Here is a 5778-nt window from a genome sequence, read left to right on the forward strand (position 1 = left end):
TTGCTATGGCATTGCTAATCAGTTGTTAAGGCATATCTATCTATCTATCGATGGATGGATGGATGGATGGATGGATGGATGGATGGATGGATGGATGGATGGATGGATGGATGGACGAATGGATGGATGGACGAAAAGATAGATAGACTGATGGATGGATGGATGGAAGGAAGGACAAACAGATAGATAGACCGATGGATGGATGGATGGATGGATAGATGAACAGATAGATAGACTGATAGATGGATGGATGGATGGATAGATGAACAGATAGATAGACTGACAGATGACTGGATGGATGGATAGACAAACAGACAGATAGACTGATGGATGGATGGATGGACGAAAAGATAGATAGCACGTGCATATCTATCTATCTATTTTGATGGATGGATGGATGGATGGATGGATGGATGAACGAACAGATAGATAGATAGCACATACATATCTACCTATCTATCTATTTATCTATCTGAGGATGGATGGATGGATTGAAGGAAGGATGGATAAACAAACAGACAGACAGATAGACTGATGGATGGATGGATGGATGGATGGATGGATGGATGGATGGATGGACGAACAGATAGATAGACTGACAGATGGATGGATGGATGAACGAACAGATAGATAGATAGCACATACATATCTACCTATCTATATATTTATCTATCTGAGGATGGATGGATGGATTGAAGGATGGAAGGATGGACAAACAGATAGATAGACGGATGGATGGACAAACAGATAGATAGATAGATAGATGGATGGATAGATGGAAGGATGGATGGATGGATGGATGGATGGACGAACAGATAGATAGACTGACAGATGGATGGATAGACAAACAGATAGATAGACTGACAGATGGATGGATGGACACATGGACAAACAGACATATAGACTGATGGATGGATGGATGGATGAACAGACAGATAGACTGATGGATGGATGGATGGACGAGCAGATAGATAGCACGTACAGATCTATCTATATATTTATCTATCTGTGGATGGATGGATGGATAAACAAACAGACAGATAGACCAATGGAAGGGTGGACAAACAGATAGATAGACCGATGGATGGATGGATTGAAGGATGGATGGATGGATGGATAAACAAACAGATGGATGGATGGATGGATGGGCGAACAGATACATAGATAGACCGACAAACAGACTGATGGATGGATGGATGGACGAACAGACAGATAGATAGATAGATAGATAGATAGATAGATAGATAGATAGATAGATAGATAGATAAGGAAAAATCTGTTAATTATGCATATGTATGAGCCAGCTGAACATTGTGATGTAAAGAATGAGATTTGTGACAGCACTGATGACGGTGAAAATTACAGCAGGTGCCCGCATGAGCGCTGCAGGGGGAGGACATGCCCACAGGTCAGAGGCTGGCACGACCGACATGCTGGGTGAATATAGTGTGTGTTTGGGCTGCGGGAGAGGAGGGGAGGCAGTTCTGTGTGCTCTTGCTGCGATAAGAGCGATGGAACAGTGACTCTGATTGTGTACCTAAAGCCCCGAGGCTGAGTGAGGAGCCATGCAGGAATGTATGCAGCCGTCAGAAGTTTGAAAACAAACAGCTTTAGGACGTGTTCTTCTCTTTCACACCCAGACTGTCTCTCTGAAGAGCTGGAAAGGTGTTATTCTGACCCCCGTTTTCCTTTTCTTTCTTTGCTCGTCGCCACTTTCACTGTGTTTGCACCCACACGTGGAAATGTTTGTTGTGGGATGGATGGTATTGATCTTTTCTATTTAAAGTTTAGTTCAGGATTGCTTCTTTAAAAAAAATCAGTATCAGTATTTTCTTACAGTAAAAAAATATGTATAAAATGATATGATTGTAATGCATAAATATGAATATGATGATGTGATTCAAATATTTGATTGTAAATCATATACCTGTGAAATATATTTTTAAGCAGAAACACAATGTTGAGAGGTCAAATAAAAGTCCATAAAACTATGGTCCAATGTATTATGTTAATATAAAGAAATTTTCTTTTTCTATTTCTTTTTTTTTAATTATGCATTGCATTGTGTAGTGTTTTAGGGTTGAAGGTCTGTAAATTTAACGAAAAATGTACTAGTAATTTTCTGACAGGACATTATCCATTTTTCTACATTTTTTTTCTTACAGTGATATATATGATTGTAAATTGTATCATTTTAATATATTTTTGTCTTGTTTTAAGCAGAAACCTCTCAAAATTGTATTATATTTATGCATTAATCAAGAAAATAAATTACGGAGTGGGTAAAAGAAATAAACTTCATTGATATTTGGGTAGTTGACAAATAGGCAGTAAAAAATGTTTTTTTTTTGTAAAATACCTTTTTTGAAAAATAAATGCATACATTTATGTAGTGTGAAGTTTGATCTTTGAGAAAATATAAAGGGTCACTAACTTCGTCAGTTCTTTCACTGCTTTAAAAAAAAAAAAATTACTGAACTCTACCATAAATTTGTCCTATGGTGTTACATAGCAACAATTAAGAAAAAAAAACTCTTAATAATACATAAATAGCATGAGAGATTTATCTTCTTTGTTAGACACTTATTTTCATATAGTGCTATTTATTTAATATGTAATTATAATTAACATAATTTTTTACCCCATACCCCATGACAATTTCAAGACAAACTTTGACAAGAAGACAAACTTTGCTGTCATCCGTTCAAATCTGCTGAAAATTATACCATTTTAAGTTGAGTGATATTTGTATGTCCCCTATTGCAATACTCAACTGTTTTGTTTTTTTAAGATATTTTGAGATAAAAACAAATCTGTGGTTCTTTTATGTTACGCTTTCAGAAATATATGGATGAAAAAAATGATTGCCATTTACAAAAATAGACACTTGTACAATTATGCCAGAGGTATTTATTAAAATTTATAAATGTTAATTCATTTATAAATGTTGTAATTTACTGAACCATGCTTTAGACAGTCACACCATAGGACAATTTTGAGATTTGGCTCAAAAATATAAAAAAGCACTGCAGATTTTATAACAACAGGTCCATGTAGGACAAAGAAATGTTTAACCATTTGCTGCAGTTTAAATAACGACTTATTCTTTAAGTCGTTATTTAAATATGACGAATTCTTGTGGGACAGTGAAAATGCCATGTCACATCAACAACCCATTTTCTCTCAAACCAGCTTTGCTTATGATGTAATACATCTTGCTTTAAGGATGTTTTTACTGGAAAACAAGACAAAATACTGATTAAGAAAAATATTTTTATGTAGTGTAATATTTCTGCAAAATAAAAACAGGTTGTGATTTATCTTACTTGGAAAGCTCTTGGCATCAGGGGATGAGGCCTAGACACACACGCCAGAAACAAACAGAGATTTGAGCCCTTATCAATCACAGCACTTAACACAAAACATGTCTCTGAAACTCTCTGTGTAAATCTTTGACAGATAAAGCTTCCCCTGTGAGAACAGATTTTACTGCCCAGATCAGATGGAAGATTTCCTTTCAACACAGAGCAGAAATAAACAGATCCAGAGAGACACACTGACACTGTAATGTAAGTTCTCTTTTCTGTTTTGCTTTTGTTCTTTGTCCCTTTGAGACCCCATCAGACATCTAAAAATTTGGGAGTGTGCACGTATACTTCACAACCCGCAGTTGAAGGTGTTCTTGCTCTAGAAAGTTGATTCTGTTTGGTCAGTCATGGCATTTTTTTTTACTGCTAAACTGTATAATTGACAGATTTCCTATAACTGAAAATATCTAAACAAAGGAACATTGACAAAATTAATAATACAAATTTAAGAGTCTGCACTGTTTCTAGGTCACTAATAAGAACATTTTTGACACTGGCTTGGGGCAGTTTATGCTGCTATCATTAAAGCAAAAGTTAGAGGAATGTACATTTTTCAGTTCAACTTTCAACTCAAATTGTTGTTTTGATCAATTCTAATGCAAAGAAAAGCATTTTCAATAATGGTCTCAGACTTTTGAATGCCATTTGTTTGGTTGGTTGGTTGGATGGTTGTTTGGTAGGTAGGCAGTTTGTTTGTTCCTTCATTCGTTCGTTTAGATGGATGGATGGATGAATGGATGGATAGATGTTGGTAGGTAGGTAAGTTGTTTGTTAGTTCATTTGTTCATTCATTTGGGTAGTTGTATAGATTTGTTTATTTGTTCATTCATTCGGGTAGTTAGATAGATACATGTATGGATGGATGGTTAGTAGGTAGGTAGGTAAAATGTTTGTTTGTTTGTTTGTTTGTTCGTTCATTCATTTGGTTGGTTGTATGGCTGGATGGTTGGTTGGTAGGTAGGTAGTAGGTAAGTTGTTCATTCGTTTGTTCATTCATTTGTTCGTTTGGTCGGTTGGTGTTTTGGATGGTTGGTATAGGTAGTAGAGGTCTGCAAGCCCGTCGGGTCCCGTCGGGACATGCTGAATCCATTCGGGCCGGATTTAGCATACAGGTCACGCATTAGCATACAGGTGACAGTTGATGCAGAGCATCAGGGAGAAGTTGGAGCATGGGGAGTTACTAAATGTTCCCAATGCTTCGAGAAAAGCTGCATTTTGGAAGAGTTTTGATTTGATTACCACAGCAAACAGTGAGTCAATTGGTCATGTGCAGAATCTGCAAACATATCCTTGTAGCCTTCATAACAGCAAAAAACGCACACAATAGGCTAAAGCATGCCGCAAAGCCCCAGCAAAAGTAATTACCATGAATGTGTCGGGGGGAAATAGTAAGGAGATATTTGAATTATTTATTAATAAATTAGTGTTTTCTGAGTCCGTGTCGCAAAGATGAAGATGACGATGACGATCCTGACTCGCCATCTCCTTATTAGACGTGCCTTTGAGTAGTGTATCTTTACGGATTTTATAATGAAAGAGTTTTTGTTTTCGATTTGTTTTATTTAGTTTTAAAGTAGTAATTTAAAGCTTTCTATAGATATATTTATCAAGTCTTTGAGGCGACACTGTAAAAAAAAAAATCTGTGACATTTACGGTAAAATACCGACAGCTGTGGTTGCCAGAACTTCACCGTTAAAAATATGGTAGCAACATTTTAGGTTTTACAGACTTAACTTAAATTCACAATAAAATACCGTATTTCATTAACTGATGAAATACGGAAATGTTTATAAAACAACATATTGAAGTACTAATATCTGTTTTGAACCATTGTAAAAAACTAAGAAGAAACGTTATTTCAACAAAAAAAATAGGGATGCACCGATACCACTTTTTCCAGTACTCGCCCGATACCGATACTTTTATTTTTGGTACTTGCCGATACCGAGTACCGATACCAATATTTTTATTGCATTTGTACATTTTTTTAATATTGGGTACAGAAACCAAAAGAGTATGTATAATGTTAGTTGGTTAACTTCATTTATCAAATAGATACAGTCAAACCAAAATTTATTCAGACACCTTCAACATTTCTCACATTATCACAGTTTATTCGCTATAGTTTCAAAAATGGTAATAAAATATGACAAGAACTCAGAGTTAAACTGTGTCAGACCAATTTCAGCTTGATAATGTTAGATAACTTTGAATGAAAGGTATGTAATAGATTACAATCAACCAAAAATTAGACAGCTGTTAGTATGACAGTATTTACACAACTATCAATAATTAGTCAGGCAACCCTTAGCCTTAATGACAGCCTGTAGTCTCCTGGGCATGCTGTCATCCAGCTTCATGCAAACCTCAACTTCAATGTTTTTCCCAGACTCGGTCTGAATAATTTTT

Source organism: Sinocyclocheilus anshuiensis, unplaced genomic scaffold, assembly GCF_001515605.1.
Source record: "Sinocyclocheilus anshuiensis isolate Anshui unplaced genomic scaffold, SAMN03320099.WGS_v1.1 scaffold267, whole genome shotgun sequence".
NCBI classification, from domain to species: Eukaryota; Metazoa; Chordata; class Actinopteri; order Cypriniformes; family Cyprinidae; genus Sinocyclocheilus; species Sinocyclocheilus anshuiensis.